Here is a 19,843-nt window from a genome sequence, read left to right as displayed (position 1 = left end):
TTGTAAGAAGAGTAAAATATTATCTTCCCATCTTTTGTATTAACAATTTACCTTGATATAGCCATTCCTTGTCTTTATACCTTTGCTGATTATTTTATCTACTGTTTATTTATTATTGAGGCATAGTTTATTTATAGAATTGTACAAATTTTAGGTATAAAAGATAGTGATTCATACTTTTTAAAGTTTATACTCTATTTGTAATTATTATAAAATATTGGCTATATTCCCTATGCTGTACAATATATCCTTGTACCTTATTTATTTTATACATAGTAGTTTGTATCTCTTAATCCCCTATCCCAATCCTGCCAGCCCCTCCTTTTTTTAACCACTGGAGAGTTTGTTTCTTTCTTGCTGTATTTACTAGTTTGTTGTATTTTTAGATTCCACATATTAGTGATACATATAGTATTTGTCTTTCTCTGTCTGACTTATTTCAATGAGCATAATACCTTCCAAGTTCAACCATGTTGCTGTAAATGGTAAAGTTTCATTCTTTTTTATGGCTGAGTAATATTCTGTTTTATGTATGTAAATGGTAAAGTTTCATTCTTTTGAATGGCTGGGTAATACTCCATTGTATGTATGTATGAAAATATGTACCGTATTTTCTTTATCCAGTCATCTGCCAATGGACACTTAGTTGCTTCTGTATCTTGGCTATTGTCAGTAATGCTGCTGTGAACACTGGGGTACAGGTATTTTTATATTAATAAACAGTGTGCTTCATTATTTATTATATATTCAAAAATTGCATCCATTACTTCCTCTTGGGATGGAATGAGGATAGAGAAAGGAATGTAGGGGACAGTTTCCTTGACTGTGATGCTTTGTTTATTAGAAGATTAAGGTCTGGAGCACATAGGACAAAATATTTAATGTGTATCTTGGGTGGTGGAGATGGGTATTTATAGTGCTGTTTTTACTCTTTGGCATTAAAATTTTTTTTGCAAATTCATAACCCTTTTTTAAAGTTGTGTATAGCTTGATTTTTACTAGGAATCATAATGACTCATTACATGATCTTCTCTCATTGGAGAATGAATCACTTTCTGTAAGTGAAAGGATTCTAGCCCATTGAAACTTAATTTTTAGGTGTGTAAACATTATTTTCCAGGTCACATCTACCTTGGTAAAACTTGGGATGGTAGAAACAATTACAAAGCAGTATTTCTATATATTTGTTCTCACTTGGTCTTCAGAAATTTCAGCATCCTCAAATTTGGTGAAATGGTCTGTGTGTGGTAAGTTCTTTTAGTCATGTCTAACTCTTTGTGACCCCGTGGACTGTAGCCCACCAGGCTCCTCTGTCCATGGGATTCTCCTGGCAAGAATACTGGAGCGGGGTGCCATTTTCCTCCTCCAGAGGTCTCTGAGAATTATCTATAAAATCGAAGCATAATAATAACATTAGAATATATGCAAATCAGGACTCAAATATAAATATTGCTCAAATCCAGAAGCAGGAAGTGCAATACAAAACTGCTTCTTTTAGCATGTCAAGAAGTTATGAATTAAGTTGAATTAATACATTATAAGAAAAAACAAGTCAGAAAAGCAAGTAGATGATCAATAATGGAAGTCTGCAAAGTTATGGAAGTTGACTTGCCCTAACATCCCAGCTGTGCCCAAGAGAAGTTCTCCTGGCCTGTGGACTTCATCTCTCTGGGGACAAGAACAGCTTTTTTGAAGTGACACAGCTGAAAGTCCCCACATAGAACAATCAATCCCATTAAACATCAGGACTTAAAGACAAGAGGTGCTGATTTTAATTCTATGATCACTAAGTTAACAGTGTACAACTCGAGGTCCCTTTGGCAGTTAAATTTCTTGCTTTAAAGACATTGTTCACATTTAGATTTATATACTAGTCATTTGTATGCAGGGTTAATTTGAGTGTATCCAATGAAGAATGATCTGCTTACTCTGTGATTATGAAAAAGATCAATTAGTTGAGCTTGTAAATTTGAGAGAAAGGATTCTGGAGAAGTATGAATTCACTGAAGTACCAACATGAAGATTCTTGGTAGCAGACTCTCATCTTGTCCCCACCCTACCAAGACAGATAGCCCACAACAAAAGTAATGCAGTTACCTTAGAACATTTAGAATACAGAAAAAAATCAGTCACAATTTCACCAGTGTTACAGTTTTGATGTCATTGTTACTTTTGAGGTGTTTACATGTAATCCTGGTGCGTGGTTATATATATAGTATATATATACAATGTTGTATATATATATATACGTATAACTGAGGTCCTGAATTTTTTTTCCAAAATGGTAACTTATTTTTTATTGAAGTATAATTGAAGTATAGTTGATTTACAATGTTGTGTTAATTTCTGCTCTATATTAAAGTGATTCAGTTATACACATAAATACATTCTTTTAAAATATTCTTTTCCATTATAATTTATCATAGGATATTTATTAATAATATAGTTCTCTGTGCTACACAGTAGGACCTTGTTGTTTATCCATTGCATGTATAGTAGCTTAAGTCTGCTAACCTAAGCTTGTACTCCGTCTCTGCCCAAGCCCTTCCCCACTGGCAACCACAGATCTGTTCTCTATATCCGTGACGCTTTCTGTTTCATAGATAGATCCATTTGTGCCACATTTTAGATTCCACATATAAGTGATATCGTATGGCGTTTGTCTTTCTCTTTCTGACTTATTTACTTAGCATGATAATCTCTGGTTGCATCCGTGTTGTTGTAAATGTCATAATTTTGTTCTTTTTTATGGTTGAGTAGTATTCCATTGTAATGGCAACCCACTCCAGTGTTCTTGCCTGGAGAATCGCGGGGCCGGGGGAGCCTGGTGGGCTGCCGTCTCTGGGGTCGCACAGAGTCGGACACGACTGAAGCGACTTAGCAGCAGCAGCAGCAGCAGCATTCCATTGCAAATATGTACACATCTTCTTTATCAGTTTGTCTATCAGTGGACATCTAGGTTGTTTACATGTCTTGGTTATTGTGAATAGTGCTGATATGAACATAGGGGTTGCATGTATCTTTTTAGAGTTTTGTCTGTATGTATGCCCAGGAGTGGGATTGCTGGATCATATGGTAATTCTCTTTTTAGTTTTCCGAGAAACTTCCATACTGTTTTCCATGTTGGTTGCACCCATTTATATTCTCACCAACAGTGTAAGAGGGTTTCCTTTTCTCCACATCCTTTCCAGCCATTGTTGCTTGTACTCATGTTGTACTCATTGTTGCTTTTTACTCATGGCCATTCTGACCAATGTGAGGTGATATTTCACTGTAGTTTTGATTTGCATTTCTCTAATAATTAGTGATGTTGAGCATCTTTTTTATGTGCCTATTGGCCATTTGTATTTCTTCTTTAGAGAAATGTCTACTTAGGTCCTCTGCCCATTTTTTGATCAGGTTGTTTATTTTTTTGTTGTTGAGTTGTATGAGCTGTTTGTATATTTTGGAAATTAAGCCCTTGTTTGTTGCATTGTTGGCAAATATTTTCTTGCATTTTGTAGGTTGTCTTTCTATTTATGGTTTCTTTTCCTATACAAAAGCTTGTAACTTTGATTAGGTCCCATTTGTTTATTTTTGTCATTGTTTCTATTGCCTTGGGAGCCTGACCTAAGAAAACATTGGTACAATTTATGTCAGAGAATGTTTTGCCTATAATCTCTTCTATAGGTCCTGAATTTTTAATGAAATGTTGCTTTTTCTGTATACAGTCATTTCATAAATGTTTATTGAATTGATATTATATTCTAGGTATTGCTTAGGTGCTGGGTGGATAAAAGCTTTTGCCTTCAAGGAATGTACCTTCTGAAATGAGGGAGAGAAAATAAACAAAGGAAACATTGGACAAGTGGCATGTCTGATGGCGATCAATGACATGAAGAGCGAGTAAAGCAGTGGAAGGAAGGAGAGAGTGATGGATGTGCTCCAGGAAAGGGTGTCAGGGAAGACTTCTCAGAGGAATAAAGGTCTGACTCAACTCTCAAGAGAATACATTATTAAATGAAAAGAGGGAAGATCTAGAGTGAGTTAGATTTGGGATTACTGATGTGTATTACTAAAGACCAATTTATTTCTTCAGACTTAGGAGTGGGTTAGATATATTACGGCTATTAATTATTTATCAGCTCTGACATTTTAGAATATTGGACATATGTATTATCTCAAAATACAGGCATGTATATTTGTATGCACACTCATTGGACTAGAAGGGAAAGAGTAATGTGTAAGTGTGAATGCTTCCATGTAAGAAAGATTCACTGGACCCTCCTGAAAGATTCCAGATCTTTCAAGAATCTTACTCTCTCTCTGTATATTAAATACTCAAGTAAAGGAACCGGTTTTCGTGCCCTGAATTACTAGATATAATCACACTCCTCCTAAGACTTTCCTATCCATTATAGAATCTTCACTTTGTATTCCCCAAATTAGAGTCTAGGCTCATGTCCTTGATAAAGTTTTCACAGTAGTTGACAGCCATCTGAATCAAATTTATTATGAGGTGATTTTTGACTGTCCTATTTCCAGCTAATCTCTAGTTCACCTAATCAATGCTTATCAAGCTCATATTATGTGCCAGCTATTAAGGAGTTGAGGCCAGAGATGGAAGATATAATCCGTATCCTGACAGAGCTCTAGCAGCGGAAACAATCAGCATGGCAGGACAGGTGCTGTGATGGAAGCAGTGCAAGCCGTGGAGAACAAGAGGCCTGGGTAGGCAGCCTGTGAGGCCTCTAGAGCCCTCATTTTAAAAGGAGACACGATATCAAGGGCACATGCCATAATTTAGTTAGCAATTCCCTTATTTTTTTTGTGCCTGATGATTGCTTCTAATTTTTCATTCATATAGGTTAGAAGCAATTTCACTTCTAGATATGTGCACCAAAGAATTAAAAGCAGGTACTCAGACAGATACTTGTACACCAGCATTCACAGTAGCATTGTTTGCAATAACCAAAAGATGGAAACAATAAAAATGCCCAAGAATGAATAAATGGATTAACAAAATGTGACATATATATGATATGTATTATATGCATTTTGATGCTGGATACAGTATGAATAAACCTGAAATATTATGCTAAATAAAATAAGCTGGACACAAAAGGATAAATATGATTCCACTTATGTAAAGTACATCAGTGCAGTTCACTTCAGTCACTCAGTCGTGTCCGACTCTTTGCGACCCCATGAAGCGCAGCACACCAGGCCTCCCTGTCCATCAACTCCCAGAATTCACCCAGACTCATGTCCATCGAGTCAGTGATGCCATCCAGCCATCTCATCATCTGTCGTCCCCTTCTCTTCCTGCCCACAATCCCTCCCAGCATCAGAGTCTTTTCCAATGAGTCAATTCTTCACATGAAGTGGCCAAAGTACTGGAGTTTCAGCTTTAGCATCATTCCTTCCAAAGAAATCCTAGGGCTGATCTCCTTCAGAATGGACTGGTTGGATCTCCTTGCAGTCCAAGGGACTCTCAAGAGTCTTCTCCAACACCACAGTTCAAAGGCATCAATTCTTCGGCACTCAGCCTTCTTCACAGTCCAACTCTCACATCCATACATGACCACAGGAAAAACCATAGCCTTGACTAGAGACGGAAAATAGAATAGTGGTTACCAGGAGCTAACCACTCTTGAGGAGAAGGGAATGGGGAGTTATTGTTTAATGGGTACAGAGCTTATGTTGAGAATGATGAAAAAGTCCTGGATATGAATAGTGGTAATGGTTGCACGACAGTGCGAATTTTCTTAATGCCACTGACTGTGCACCTAAAATTAAAGTATATATATATCTTTAATCACAGGTTAAAAAAAATAAGCTAAGATGGTATTCCAGTGTGTATAGGAAATACATATATCCTAATATGTAATACAGATTTCCCAGAATTTGGATTATTTCCTTATTTTAGACCTTAGAAGAAATCTTCCTAGATCAGAGCTTATGGCATTTAATAAATGTCACCAAATTGTTTTGTGAAAACAACTGTGTAGGTTTACAGCTCTCCCAGGTGCAGTGCTGATGTCATTATTCATGTGCCAGCCTGCATCCCTGCTAAAAGGGAATAAAATTGTTTTGAAAATTCACCAGTGAAGGACTAAGCCTTGAGTTAGAATCCAGATTAAATTATGAATTAAAAAAACAGTGCTTTGTTTTAATATGCACTTCTTTATTAGTGAGGTGTGGTGCTGGAGAAGACTCTGGAGAATCCCTTGGACTGCAAGGAGATCCAACCAGTCCATCCTAAAGGAGATCAGTCCTGGGTGTTCATTGGTAGGACTGATGTTGAAGCTGAAACTCCAATACTTTGGCCACCTGATGCGAAGAGCTGACTCATTCGAAAAGATCCTGATGCTGGGAAAGATTGAGAGCAGGAGGAGAAGGGGATGACAGAGGATGAGATGGTTGGATGGCATCACCGACTTGATGGACATGAGTTTGAGTGAACTCCGGGAGTTGGTGATGGACGGGGAGTCCTGGCGTGCTGTGGTCCATGGGGTCGCAAAGAGTGAGACACGACTGAGGGACTGAACTGAACTGAACTCTCTTGGTATTTTTTTTTTTAACTGGATGTATTTCCTATTGTGTGTCCTCTGGTTTCTTAGAGTATTTTAAAATTCATTTCTCACTTTAAGACAGCTTAGCAAAACACACACACAAAAACAGGGTGTTTTAAAAGTGAGAAAATTGGAGCAGAGGGAAACTAATGGTAGAAAAATAAAATGAAGACAAGGTAAGTTATTAAATATGGAGTTTACCGGGGGATCTGACTAGAGGAAGGCAACGCATTTGTCACTGACTTTTCTGGAAGCTAATGGAAAGAAAGAGAAACAAGATCCATAGCTTGATGAGTTCAGCCAATACTTGCTTGGTTAACATCACATTGATTCCTGGTATAGATTCTGAAACAGATTCTTCCTGTAGGTTCATATACTAGACTGCATTGAAAAATCATAGGAGCTGTATTTTCCAACCCACCTGATTTTGCAAAACCTCTTCACTGCCACTCAAGAGGTGGAGTCTCTTTCCCCCTCTCCTTCAGCCTGGGCTGGCTTGGAACTGCTGGCCTGGATTAACAGAACCTGGCAGAAGTAAGGCTGTATGACTTCTGAGGCAAGACAGTGAAGGGCAACCCGATTCCCACCTGGCTCTTTTTCTTGGGAGAGATGCCTGGGAAGCCTGGAGCCCACATATGAAAAGTCTGGGCCCCTTAAAGTTGCCATAATGTAAAGACCACGTGATGGAGATAAAGAGATGCATCCAATCAGTGATTGGAGCTAAGTGGGAGGAGATGAGCCATCCCTGCTGAGCACTGCTGAGGTTGCAGATTCATGAGCCAAAATAAGTTTTTTCTTTTTAGATATTTTTGGTGTGGACCATTTTTAAAGTCTTCACTGAATTTGGTGCAATATTGTTTCTGTTTTGTTTTTTTGGTCCAGAGGCTGTGGAGCTTAGCTCCCTGCAGGATTGAACCTGCACCCCCTGCATTGGAAGTGCAGAGTCTTAACCACTGGACCTCCAGGGAAGTCCCTCAAATAAGTTTTATTTGTTGCTTTAACCTGGTGTGTTTTACGGTGGTTTGTTATGTAGCAGTAAGTAACTGGGAAAGTTTATTTAAAGGAAATATAAAACTCTAGCAACTTCTCTTCCTTGGCTGATGCCTGTGAAGTTGGCAGCCATCTCCAACTCCGCATCTTGGCTGCTCTCAGACCCTTCATGAAGTCCAATGATCATCAAAAAGAGGGCCACAAAGTTCATCTGACACCTGTCAGACCGATATGTGCACATTTAAGCAGAACTGGAGGAAACCAAGAGGCATTGACAATGGGGTGCGCAGGAGATTCAGTGGCCGGATCGTGATGCCCAACATCAGTTACCTGAGCAGCTAGAAAACAAAGCACATGCTGCCCAGCAGCTTCCACAAGTTCCTGGTCCATAACATCAAGGAGCTTCAAGTGCTATTGATGTGCAACGCATGTCGCTGCGCTGAGACTGCTCACAGCGTCTTCTCCAAGACCCACGAAGCCACTGTGGAAAGGGCAGCCCAGCTGTCCACTGGAGTCACAATCCCAGCGCCAGACTGTGCAGCTAAGAAAATGAATAGACAGCTCCTTTGCACATTTTGTTTGTGTTAATAAAACTGTAAAACTCAGACAAAACAATAACAAACAAAACAAAACAAAAAATTCAGCGGCAGTGTTTTACAGCATCAGTGGGCCAAACACATATGGGGTTGAGCTGTCGGGCTCTGTACAGGCTGAAGCTGGGAGCTCCAGCGCCCATCAGTGAAACAGTTATACTGGCTTTGGAAACAAAGCAGTTTGAATGCCTTTGAACCTTGCTGCACATTTTTGGAAACCATGTCACTCTTGTTAACAGTATACTTATAGTGTGTTCCGCTCATAAATAATCTTTAATACAAATATTCAGAGCTTCTTCTTAAAGACCATTTAACACTCAAAGAGAACACCTTAAGTAAAACAAACAGCTTCCTGGTAGAGGATTATATTTATTTGATGGCAAACTATAGGATATTCTAGACTCTTTTTTTTTTTTTTTGATGACGAATTCAGGTGAACCAGAAAGAGATTCCAGATACCTGCTAAGAGCTCAAACCAAATGTGCGTAATTGGGATCTATTGTTGGAAAGATAGTGAACTTTTTGGGAGGTCTGATTCTTTCTCCTCCCTCTGATGAATGTCACTGTTGCTGCTGCTGCTGCTAAGTCGCTTCAGTCATGTCTGACTCTGTGCGACCCCATAGACAGCAGCCCACCAGGCTCCCCCGTCCCTGGGATTCTCCAGGCAAGAACACTGGAGTGGGTTGCCATTTCCTTCTCCAGTGCATTAAAGTGAAAAGTGAAAGTGAAGTTGCTGTCGTGTCCAACTCTTAGCGACCCCATGGACTGCAGCCTACCAGGCTCCTCCATTCATGGGATTCTCCAGGCAAGAGCACTGGAGTGGGGTGCCAGCTGTTAAGCTCCTATAATTGGCAAGCTCTCCATGGAGAGGATCCAACAGAGGGCAAGAAAGTCTGGGTTTACCCAGGAAAATTGTGACTGTCTGAAGCTTTACATGGGATCTTCGCCTCCATGTCCTATTTACTGGTCTTCCAAAATTTCTATTGGATGGCAAATTCCTTTAGGAAAAGGGGCAAGTTTTATTATAGCTGTGGAAGCTGGCAGAGAACCAGGATGGATATAACAGTCAGTTATCTTGTTAAGGATGTGAGAATAGCCTTGGGGTCTAGAGAGGCTGGATCTAAATCCTGCTGGTGCTACTCACTAGCCGAATGACTTCAGGCAACCTAGCCTCTCAGTGCCCCTGTTTTCTCCTCTATAGGAGTGCTCATAAGGGAGCAAGGGTTAAATGATTTAGAAGTCTCTTGAATAGTCTGTGAACAGTGACTGCAGCCATGAAATTAAAAGATGCTTGCTCTTTGGTAGAAAAGTTTTAACAAACCTAGACAGCATACTAAAAAGCAGAGACCTCCCTTTGCTGACAAAGGTCAGTATAGTAAAAACTAGGGTTTTTCCAGTAGTCATGTATGGATGTGAGAGTTGGACCATAAAGAAAACTGAGCACTGAAGAATTGATGCTTTGGAACTGTGATGCTGGAAAACACTTATGACAGTCCCTTGGACAGCAAGGAGATCAAACTAGTGAATCCTAAAGGAAATCAACCCTGAATATTCATTGGAAGAACTGATGCTGAAGCTGAAGCTCCAATACTTTGGCCACCGATGAGTAAAGAGCCAACTCAATGGAAAAGACTCTGATGCTGGGAAAGACTGAGGGCAGGAGGAGAAGGGGGCCACAGAGGATGAGAGTTTGAGCAAACTCCAGGAGATAGTGAAGGACAGGGAAGCTGGCGTGTTGCAGTTCATGGGGTCACAAAGAGTTGGACACAACTTAGCGGCTGAACAAGAATAATGTGTGGCATAGAAGTGCTAAGTGTCAGCTGCTGCCGCTACTACTGCTACCTCATTAATTTTTTATTGGAGTATAATTGCTTTAAACGTTGTGTTAGTTTGTGCTGTACAACAATGTGAATCGGCTGTATGTATACATATATCCTCTCCCTCTTGATCGTCCCCCTCCCCGTCTTACCTGTCTAGGTCATCACAGAACACTGAACTGAGTTCCCTCTGCTACACAACAACTCCCCACTAGTGATCTATTTGACACAATACTACTGCTACTTCTGTTACTACTACACATTAGTAATGGACACTCAGGGAAGCTTGCTAAGTTTACATGCTTTGATCCCCTCTGTTCAGCTTTCATCTTCTACCTCTTGAGTCTTCTGCTCATCCCAGGCTGTGGGTGCTGAGGCTGCTGCCTCACCCTCGGTGACCAGGTCAGCCAGTTTGCCCTGGCAGTTTCACCACTAAGAATTCATAATCACACACCTCCAGGCCACCCTCCCAGCTGCCAGTCAGTCCCACCCCATCCTGACCGCATTTATCTGAACCCTCCATCAGTTTAGAGATACGCACTGAAAAACGCATTGTGTTTCTATCATGACTCCTATCCATAAATAGTTACTGTGTTTATTTAGCTCTATGTCTTTTTCCTATGGTTGTAGTAAAACTATTTGGTGGAAAGAGTTGTTTTTTTGTTGTGTTGTATGTGGTGAACGTTATGTTTGTCTTTTGAAGATTTGCATTGTGAGCTCTTGACATAATCTCTCTCTCTCTTGTGGATTTAGGATCTTTTGGTGGAGATGTTTGTGTTAAGTCGATTCAGTCATGTTCAACTCTGCGACCCCCGATCCCAGGCTCCTCTGTCCATGGTATTCTCCAGGCAAGAATACTGGAGTGGGTAGCCATTTCCTTCTTCAGGGGGTCTTCCTCACCCAGGGACTAGACCTGTGTCTCCTGCTTTGGCAGGCGGGTTCTTTACTGCTAGCACCACCTGGGAAGGTGGAGATGAGCAGAGTGTAAAGTTTAACCCCTGTGGTTGAGTTTTTGTCAGCAGTTTTGTGCAGACAGCTTAACACTAACTTGGTTAGTGTTAACTCTCTGGTCTCCATTGTGTACTAAACAGAGCAATGGCTTGGGTGTCAGAAGACCTTGATTGATGCTTCAATCCCTTGGACAATTCATTTCAATGGAGCCTCAGTTTTCTAATTTGTAAGAGTGGGGCAATGATATCTCTCAGAATTGTTTGAGGGTTTAATACAGTTATTCTTATCAGGCTCGCTGCTAGCGAGGAGGGCTTTCTGGTGATGAGAAAAAGGTGTTCCCACCTTCAGGCAGACACAGCCCTGTCCCCAGGATCTGCCCTGTGAGTGAAGTGTGGGTTGTATTCCCTACTCATCCTCTTAGCTGGGTGGATGCTCTGGTGGATGCTCTGGTACAGGTCATGAGTCATACAGCTGTGTGCACAGACTCCAAGACTTTTAAAAGTTTAGTTTGTAATGATAGAATGTCATACATATACTGGGAATTATTATTAATGGTACATTCTGTTTCTCAAACACTGTCCTATCTATCTATTTGTCCATCTATCATCTGTATGTATATCTCTATCATTTAATCATTCTACCTCTTTTCACAAAGGATTTGAGATGACATTGATTAAATCACAGAATCACAGCTAATATTTGCATAGCGCTCTTTCATTGATCTAAATTCCTCTGTTTCATCCTCATCATGGTCTTATGAGGAGAGCATCCTGCCTCTCACTTTACAGATGAACCAGCTGAGTCTCAGACACACATAATAAATGGTGGAGTCAGGATGGAAACCCAGATTTTTTGGCTTATACCCATGTTCTTTTACCAATATCATGCCATCCAATCAGGTTGTCACAATGATAAAGTATGATATGACAGAACTATTTTTTATTTTCTGTACTATATCTCAAAAATTGGAGCTGCTCTTCAGTAATTGAAACTGAACAACAACAAAAAAATCAAAATCTATTATTATAAACACAATAGAGACATACGGAATTTGTCCTCTCTTGGTTTATGTACTATCTTTAGCTGTTAGGGAATTTAATTTTTATATGAGAGAAGCAGCACATTCAACCAAAGGGATGTGGATTACATAGAAATGAGCTATGCTTAAAAGGGACCCAAATAGCCAGAGAAAAGGGAAGAAGAGGACAACATTAATACCTGCAGCTTCAGTAATCACCTGCATCATTTATTATGACTACTGTCTATTGCTGTGTAAATATATCACATATGATCTTATACAAGGGGGATTTCTGTAAGAAGTATTCTGCTTAAGCACAATTGGATTTCAGATAAATCCCATATATCTGTTTCATATCACCCTTTGTTACAGGATTTCAAAATGCTTGTGAAACACTAAGGAAATGAAATGCTATCTAGTCTCTTATCAAAAGAGCAAGAGTATTACATTGATGGTTATGAGAAACAGGAGCAAAGAGATATTTCAAAATTGCGTGTATGCCACTCAGAACCACAACCCTGGGTTTCAGAAATCACCTATTGTTAGATATTTTCCTGGGAAAGATATATTTCCATGATCTGTTTTGCTGTACTCAATACTGTTTTAACCTCATTTTTATTGTTCAGAGTAAGCATTGTATTTTTTATTTCCATGATACCAGATTTTGGGAAACTTTACAAAGTAAATTGAATCTATCTCCATAATTCCAGGTCTTGGTTTTTTTCTTTTTTTCCCTATAGGATGAAGGTAATGGTTGTCATCTCAACCCTGGAAAAATGCCAAAGTCAAGTGGCTTTCAGAATAAAGAGAGCCTGTTTCTTGTGACTGATGTTAAAGTACAGGAAGAAAGAGATTGACCCCTTCTTGTAGCTCTTACTGGGGAACAAGACATACGCCCACACTCTAGTCTAAATTTGTCATTGGTGTCTCAAGAGACATGATTTGATTTGTGGCAATACCGAGTCCGGATTACAGAGAGCAAGAGAGCCCATATGGTGCTTGGCATCTTGGCAAGAAACATGAGTTAGATAGGAACTTGTTGGTTTTAGTCTCCAACAATTCTCATAGAATTCTTTTGCACATATAAGGAAGCTTTAAAATAGTTTAGTCCAACATCTTTGTTTTCTATGAGGAAACTGGCTTCAGAGTGGTGAGATGATTTGCCTGGTGGTGATACCAAACCAAGGCTAAAGGGCACCAGCCAGTGGGCCCCTCACCACACCCTTCACCCACTTCCTTTCCTCTTTAAGGTGAAGACTAATATATTTACTAAAAAATCAGCATATAGTTTTATTTAGGATTTTTTTGGGGTATTTTGGGCACTGTGCTTTCTTCGTTATGTCATTGAATCTTTCTGAAATGCTTTGACTCTACTAAGCTCTTGTTACTACTGTTTACCTACCTTACAGATAAGCAAACTGAGGATTACAGAGTTAAAGAAGGACCTTGATCTGAATCATACACCTCTGAGAACCAGGATTTGAGCCCAGTCTTATCTCAGAGACCTCACTCTCAACTGCCAACTGACACGCTCTTTGCTGCAGTTTCTTTGCTCTGATTCTCCTTGGAAAGGAATTGAGCATCAGTCCAAGTGTTGGAGCCCGGGGGAGAGACAGCACTTCACTCTCGAAGTGGTTACTTACCGTCTCCTTTCTCTTTTTTATACTCTTCTTTGTCCTTCTTTCTACAACAGTCTTTCCTTTCACATTCTCAAAACTAGAGGCAGTTTCTGACTCGAATTCCTATTTCCAGCTCTGGATTTCATCTGAGGTTTGCCCTCTTGTTTTATTTATACATTTGATTGTAAAGATCCTTAGGCAGAGATTTTATGGTTTATTTTTTGTAGTCTTATTTATTGTATAGGGCTATGTATACTTTGGTGCACACATAAATATTAACATAATAGTGTTACATAGATTGTAGGAGATTTATATGCAGTCATTCTTTACAAAAAGCAGGTAGTTTGTTTGATTGCTTTTGTGAGAGAGGTTAGAAGTGGGTCCCTCAGCTTTTCTCAAACTTACGCACGTTCTTTCTATTGAGGGCAAAGAAAATGTATTTTCCCTCTGACTTTATTGAAGTTTGGCAGGTAGAGAACACTTGTTGCATTAGGAGCATTTCCCTGTTTAGTTGAATGGCTTGCTGCCTTTGGCTCTGTTTAAGAAAATGCACTGTTTGTGGGTGAGGGACATAACAACGAGGTACTTTGTGCCTGAAAGCATTTCTGCAAAGTGCTAGGGCTTGATTTATGGTGCAAACATTGTTTGGAGGATGATAAATATGCAATGTGGATTCAGTGTTGATCCCAGCAATCCAAACTGCACAATTTCTTTGCATCCAGGGTCACTCAGTAAGTGACATTCGTCTGCCTGTAGCTGGGTACTGGTTTGCTTCTAAGTACGGTTCAGGCATGTCCAACATAGCTAATGAACCAGGGGCTGGATGAATTGAAAATTTCAATTTGTTTTCTTAGGGGCTGTGTAGTTTCCCAGGAAAGAACACAAGCAGGTTCTCCTTCTGGTGTGCAGATGTTTCCAGGAGCCTCTGCTCACCTGGAGGGGAGGCCCACTGAAGTCTACACTTGAGGGGACTTAGGAGACTTCTGAGAAACCACCATCTTAGGTGAGAGAGATTGACTCAGGAACAGGTAGAGAGGGCCGTGTACTGCATGTGGCTTGGATCTGTCTCCTTGGCACAACCTCTCTGCCCTCATGGCTGTAAGCAAAAGTCAGATCTGTTTGGTCAACATTCCTAAACAATGGGACACAAGCACTCTCCACAGAGTGGGGTGGCCCATTCTCCTTCTCCTCGCTGTGGACCACTGCTCACTTGGCTTTAGTAGGATCCTTGGTTGTCTCATTCTAGAGAATTCAGTTCATTGACCATCACATTTTCCCCCACTCTGCACAGAGCTCCTTGAGAGCCAGCTGGCTTCTGTCTTGTTCCCTATTGTATCCCCAACACTTTGTATAGGTCTGCCTCCTAGCAGAGCTCAATCACCATGTTGTTGGATGGATGGAGTTTGGGTGGAGGAAGGCAGTGATGCTCAAGGCTGCATTGGGGTGCCTGGAAGAGCGGGGATGAGCTTCTGGGCCTTGTATGGCAATAGGAAGGGCTGGGGAGTAGAGCTGCCCTGAATGGTGGACCAACCAATCAACCCTTCCAAGTCAGAAGTGGGCTTGATACTTGTTTTTGAGGGTTGTCGGTTTCTGTTTTGGTATGCATTTCAGATTTGTATTCTGTCTTTCTTAGCTTCTACCATGTGACTTTAAGTTTATGGCAGCCTCTTAGTTTACAAGAGCAGAGCCTTCAATTGATTTCACTAATTGAAGTCAGCACCAGTCACAGATCTTAGTGACCTTAGTCACTTTCGCATCTGCCATTTGTTTCTCCTCTGTGTCCCAAGTTTCAGGAATGTCTCTGGTCGTCAGTGCTGCTCACTTTCTGGCCCCAGGATTGGAAGATACTAATCCCCTGTACCAGCCATTCCCAGGTTACCAAGTGTCATTTTGGTGCCACCTACTAAGTCCCACACTTTTCTTGTTTATTTTCTTTTTCCTCTACTCCTTTTAAATCCATGGATCACATGTCTCAGTGCTCCTTAAACCTGTGGCCAAGTATGGTTTTAACACCCGCCATAAGTACCAGTCACAGTTACTGACGAATCCAGTGACACATACTAATGAGACCAGGCATGGACACAAGGAAAGAGCATATTCATAATGAGGCCATTAAATCTCATTTCTATTCGAAACTTCAAAAACTCTGGGGGATCTAAAGTTCTATGTGATTTTTTTCAGAGAAGAGAATTGTTCTGGCATCAAGGACAATGTTCTGGAGATTACTAGACAGCTGAAAACCTAATGCATTCTTGCACAGGGACATAGAATATGGCATCTGTGGATGCTGTTAGGACAGTGAAGTCAGAGGTAACTTTCAGAAGCACCCAGTATCGTGACTTGCTGTTTCCCCAGAAACTCTCTTGCTCTGTTATGATTCTGAACCTTTATGCATCCATTTGCCCTTTTCCATCTGGCAACTCCTACTCATGTTTTAAGACTCAGTTCCTTAGTGAAGCTTCCACAAGTTCTCAGACACAGTTAGGCAGCCCCACACCCTACCACATGCTTCTGTAGCATCCTTCATCACACATATGTATTGTAATATTTACCAAGGCATAGGGCAAGAGTTGGCAGGTTTTCTGTAAAGGGCCAGATAGTAAACATTTTCAGTTTTGCCAGCCATATGGTGTCGGTTACAACTCTTCAAATTCAACTTGGCTGTTGGGTGTAATCAGTCATAGACAATATCGAAATGAATGAGCGTGGCTGTGCCCCCCAAAAATTTAATTATGGACTCTGAGATTTGGATTTCATGGACTCCTTCGATGTCCTGTAATATTCTTCTTCATTTGATTTTTTTTCCCCTCAAACATTTGAAAGTAAAAAACCATCCTTAACTTGTGGGCCATACAAAAAGAGGCATGGGTCTGGCGCATGGGCTGTGTTTGCCCAGCTCTGAGGTAGAGCTTTTATTCAACCACACATCCATCTTTCCCATTTGACTGTCAGCAGTTGAGTTCAGGTACAGGATCCTGGGACATAGGACAGGTCCCGGCAAAGAGTCAGACATGACTGAGGGACTAACACAGGAAGGAAGGACTCTTCAAATTCTTGTTGAATGGATCCCTGTGCAGAAGTATGGAGTCATAATACATGTGTGTGTGCTAAGTCACTTCAGTCGTGTTTGGCTCTTTATGACCCTATGGACTATAGCCCGCCAGGCTCCTCTGTCCATGGGATTTTCCAGGCAAGAATACTGGGGCAGGTTGCCATGCCCTCCTCCAGGGGATCTTCCTGACCCAGGGATAGAACCCATATCTCTTGTATCTCCTGCATTGGTTGGTGGATTCTTTACCACTACTGCCACCTGGGAATCGAAGTTATAATGGTTCCCAATATGTGTTGAGTACTTACGGTGTCCAACATTGAGCTGAGCACTTTATATGCATTTCTCTTTTAATCCTCATTTAATTTTGCTATCTAGAGATATTAAAGGCAAAAGTTATCATTAGATTATGTTAAATATGTCTGTGTAATCACATTTAATCCTCTCAACTACCCTTTGGTGAGTAAGTACTGATAATATCCACTCTTACAGCTGAGGGAAATTAAGCTTGGAGAGATTCTTTGCTCAAAGTTACTGAGCTAGGCAGTAGGGTGGGGTTAGGAAGGAACCTTGGCAGATTTGAGGGTCCCAGTTCCTAACCTCCATGCTGTAGAGCATCAACGCTTGGATGCCTTCTTGATGGACTTGAGTATGAAGCAGCTTCTGGGACCATGGTGATGCTAAAACAGGCATGGTGGGGGCACGGGGGTTTCCTTTTCTCCTTTTAATCAATTGGTTATGTTTAAGGACTATCACGATTCTGTTCCTAACTAGCTATATAATGTTTGGAATGTTGCTTAAGTCTTCTGGGTCCATGTATTCCACTAGTATAGCAGAGTTTAAATTGCATGCTGTCAAATGTCTCCTTTTATGGTAAGTTTCTATAATTTTGTTCTCTTCTGTTTCCTGCTTACATATTTCTATTGTCAGTCTCAATTCTGCCAACCTTGACTACAGAAATCTCAGGTCCCATGGGGTTGCTTGGGCTCAGAGGGGAGAAAGGAAGAAAGGGAAATAGCCATCTAGCCACAAACACATTTTTAAGTCTACCAAATGGCAACTTTAAGGATATTTGTTTTTTTGGATTTTTAAATTTCTTGATGGAAAGATAGCTTTTCCAAGAAAAACAAGTAACATTATCATCTATAACAAAAACGACAATAGTGATAGCATCTTCTGTTTCTAAGGCGTCGTTTAAAAGTGTCTTTTTGAAGGCATTACCTAAGTCATCCATCTGATATTCCTTTGAGATAGGTAAGAAGCTTTTTTTATTAGAAGATCCTTTTATATAGCTGCAGAATGAATCTTTCTTTGTTGTAAACCAAAAGGCGCTGAGTGTCCCAGAGAGATTTAAATAGCAAGCCACTGGGTGAGTGGTCACTTCTCAGATGGATGGTCACAATTCTTAAGAAAAAAAAGCCAGGCTTCTGCCAGGGCTTTTAGAAATTAAAAAATATATATATTTTCCCCCATTTAATATAAATATGGCCTTTAGTACTTAAAAATCTGACATCCTTATTTGGCTGCTGAATATGAGTCAGTTGAATTGGATGGAGTGGAAGTATCTCACTGATTCCAAAGAAATATTTGCAGAACAGTGAAGGGGTATTTGAGACAATCTTCAGAAAGGCAAGAATCTTCTATGGGGAGGTTTCATGAAGTCATAGCCTTGTTGCTGGGCCCAGGTGAACTGTAGAGGTTCTATTGGATTTGACTGTAAGTGACATCTCTATATGTATTAGAAGGGTAGACCTATACAAGTAAAATAAAACAAAAATGCAGAATTCTCTATAAAAACACATATCAAGTGATCTTTTCCAAGTACAGCTTTTATATTTACATAAAATGTAACACTTCCAAGGTGTTTTTGCAGTGCCGACATTTGCTTTTAGCTTTGTTTAGCAGTGATTACCACAGATACACCTTGACAGCTTGGGAAGGCCATTGACAGCATGACAGAAGAGGCAGACTTTGTTTTGGGGGCCTCCCTACCTCCCTTTTCATATCTAGGTGCCCAGATCCCTCATACTGACCTTGACCTCTCCCAACCCATAAAAATTTCCACCTATGTCAACCCTCCATAGGGTTCTAACCTTCAGGACATCTCTACTTCTCATTCTTTTCTCCATTGCCTTCACATCCTTAAAGCATTCCCCCTTTTCTAGGTAGGAAATCAAGTTGATAAGTAAATTCATATTACAATATAAATCAATGCTAGGGTTTTGGATTTTAGGAATAACGGAAATTAAAAAAAATTGAACTGCCATCTTTTCTATTCAACTTCTATCACCATGATTTTCTAAAATAAAGGATAGGTTAATACTTTCAAATTAGAATGGATATAATCTTACAATAAAAGATAGTTCAGCCTAACAGAGAGTTGGCAAATTCATACTGACATGTTAAAAAAAATAGAATGTATTTTTAAAAGAATTTAATAAAATTATGACATTCATCTTTATTTTATAATTTCACATGTCTAATTGTCAACTGAACAATCTATATCAAGAGATCAAGATCATCTGTCATGTTCTGGAACTTTTTTTTTTAGCATAGTCATTTTCAAATACCAAATTTCACAGGGAGGAGCTTGACAAAACTGTGAGCTCTGTTTTTTTTAACTTGTTCACATCAATTTGAAATGTTCTAGGTGAACTAAGAGGAGCTCTGAAATGATTGCCCTCAAGTTTCCATTGCTTTTTCACAACTTCTCTTTGTAGGACTGATGAGAAATCTGAGAAATTAAGCAATGAGCAGGGCATCTGATTAGCAAAATTTCCAAAACCATTCTACAGGGCAAGCACAATGTGGCATCTGCCAGCACACAGGTCTGTGCAACCTGGGTGCCCCATTTGCCCAACCTGGACTCATCAAAAGTGTACTTAAGAGGGAGGCTTCAGACTGGTAAAAAATTTCTGCCAGCATGGGCCACACACCAACCAGCCTTTGGGAACTGTTTGTGTAAAAGGCATCACTAACCTTCCAACAACAATTTGCATTTGAAGAGCTTATTAACCAAAGAAGTGTCCAGTGCCTTTATTTTAGTGTGCTCAAAGATCCTTTTGGGAATCTGATGAGAGCTCTAGCCACTGTCCCTAGGAAAATGTCACAAGCTCAGGCAAGAATTGCACATTTTAGCCAGCCATTTCAGATTTATGGATTTACAAAGTTCTTCTCTAACAAATGAAATTTGGGAAGCATAGGATGAAGTGAAGCTTTTCAGAAGTCTGGGAGAGTGTTAGGGACCTGGTG

The 19,843-nt window shown here is 40.2% G+C and overlaps 1 pseudogene; it reads left to right on the top strand.

Annotated features, from left to right (window-relative positions):
• Positions 1–6,719: 6,719 nt before the first annotated feature.
• On the top strand, positions 6,720–8,101 carry LOC113907751 (annotated as a pseudogene).
• The last annotated feature ends 11,742 nt before the right edge of the window (positions 8,102–19,843 follow it).

Source organism: Bos indicus x Bos taurus, chromosome 17 (genome assembly GCF_003369695.1).
Source record: "Bos indicus x Bos taurus breed Angus x Brahman F1 hybrid chromosome 17, Bos_hybrid_MaternalHap_v2.0, whole genome shotgun sequence".
In the NCBI taxonomy this organism is placed as follows: domain Eukaryota; kingdom Metazoa; phylum Chordata; class Mammalia; order Artiodactyla; family Bovidae; genus Bos; species Bos indicus x Bos taurus.
The sequence above is the reverse complement of the archived record's forward strand: the minus strand, read 5'-3'. Positions and strand labels throughout refer to the sequence as shown.